The sequence below is a fragment of the Temnothorax curvispinosus genome, unplaced genomic scaffold (genome assembly GCF_003070985.1).
Source record: "Temnothorax curvispinosus isolate PA1 unplaced genomic scaffold, ASM307098v1 QBEX01012374.1, whole genome shotgun sequence".
NCBI classification, from domain to species: Eukaryota; Metazoa; Arthropoda; class Insecta; order Hymenoptera; family Formicidae; genus Temnothorax; species Temnothorax curvispinosus.
In genome coordinates this window covers 1-1,917 of record NW_020222154.1, presented here as the reverse complement: position 1 = coordinate 1,917, position 1,917 = coordinate 1, and the positions used below count along the sequence as shown (strand labels likewise).

At 33.4% G+C, this 1,917-nt stretch overlaps 1 long non-coding RNA gene across 1 annotated transcript; it reads right to left on the bottom strand.

Annotated features, from left to right (window-relative positions):
• Nucleotides 1-232: 232 nt before the first annotated feature.
• Nucleotides 233-1,830, bottom strand: LOC112462401. The gene is made up of 2 exons (XR_003041665.1): nucleotides 827-1,830; nucleotides 233-772 (listed from the first exon to the last, which is right to left on the bottom strand). It is a non-coding gene; the product is annotated as an uncharacterized LOC112462401 (long non-coding RNA).
• Nucleotides 1,831-1,917: the final 87 nt, after the last annotated feature.

Here is a 1,917-nt window from a genome sequence, read left to right as displayed (position 1 = left end):
GGATTCAACGACTTTGCCGTACTGTAGAGCGATCAGTAGCTCTCGAACGTTCCGAGAGCGATGAGCGACGCGAAAGACACCGTTGACCGAGAGAAGACCGCGCGGCAGATCGCTAAAACGCGTGCATCGATACGCAGAAAATACAGAGCGTTGAAAACCGGCAGTATGGAAAACGAGAGACAATTCAAACCGATCGTCGACCCGTTGAAACAAATAATAATGCCAGGAAGTATTTAATTTTGTATAAAATAAATCGTTTAGTTTTACTTTAACCGAATAATAAAGTAGTTTACCTTGGCCATACTTTATTTTGCCTTTTACCGAAGAAAATAAATCGTTCTCTTTCTCTTTCGTTACGCAAGCGTCCTTGCCGTTAACGTGATGCAGAAGAACGGATGTATTCGACGGTTCAATTCATAAAAATTTTTTATATTCTTAAATTGTGTGAATAAGAAGAGAAACTCGTTCCATGCTCGCTTGTAACTTACAAATTATTTTTTAAAATCGCCTTATCGTTTTAATTATAAACATCAGGTTTTTTATTTTATTTATTTTATATGTGCAATTAGAAAGCAATGATATAACTATAATCTTTTAATAAAATTTCAGCACATATGCATTTTACTTAAAAGATTAAAAGCGTAATGTAAAGAATATAAAATTTAACATTTCTTTGCGACTTATTCTCTCGAGGATAAGTATCAATATCCATTAGAATCATCACCGCGTCTATACTTCGTAGCGCGATTGCTCATAGCTGATTGATTCATAGCTGAAATTATTTCATAATTAACATATACATCCTGAAAGAGTACGCGTTGTTCACCTTATAGTCTGCTGATCATTTTTTGTTGATCGTGCGTGGGGCAGAGCAGGGCAGAGCAGGGCAGAGCATCTCTGCGGCTCTCAGACGTAAATTATCCTCCAGAGCGAACAAAGCATCTCGTGGTATTACGATGGCAAATACAAGTGACTACAACGACAGTGTAGAGAGTGTTACGCTTGGCGTGAAAAAACTGACCAGCGCGGATAAGTTACATGCAGCGACATATTTGAACGAGACTGATGAGACTAGAGCGAACGCCCTCGTGGAAATTAAACGCTGAATCAAGGAGAAAGACGACTTACAAGCACGTAACGGTCAAACGGACAACGATCCCACATGAAATATTGCGTTGAAATTCAGTTATATTTCATTAATTCCGAAGATAAAAAGAAGTCACCTTCAATCCGCGGAAATGTGACGTGACATCTGATATATATTTACTTAAATAAAAAAAGAAAAATAATGTAACATGTGGCGTTTTTGTTAGCGAAAAGAGAAGTGAGAGTAAACGTGTCAATAAATAATAGTAAATAGTTACTGAATAGAAATTTTTTATAATACAGTTCGTTCTCGCAATTATTGTATTTTGCTATTTTTTAATCAAGATGTTTTTCACTTATATAGCGATCGTTTATATCTTAAATTAGTCAAAGGAGCAAGAAAGAATATCTACATTTAGAACACAGAAATGTGCATAATATGTATATAATATACAAGCAAAATATAATTAGATTTAGTTTTATGTTTCGAGGAAAATAAATTATTTCTCTCTTTCTTTCATTGCACAGAGAGACACTTGAGAGCATAATGCACGACAGCGGATGTATGAAATTAAATTTCTAATTAAAATTCGTTGCATTCCGAAATTAGAAAAATAAGAAAAGAAATTTGTATTACTCGTTTTGCAACTAGAACTCATTTTTGTTTACGTCATTTTAACTCTTTAACTAGAAATTAGACATACATTTTAACTTATTAATCTTATATGCTTAATTTATAAATATAACAATATAATTATTTATAATTTTTGAATATAAATTTATCTTACATGAATTCTATTCATATTTAAAATTCGAAGATTAGGCTCCAAT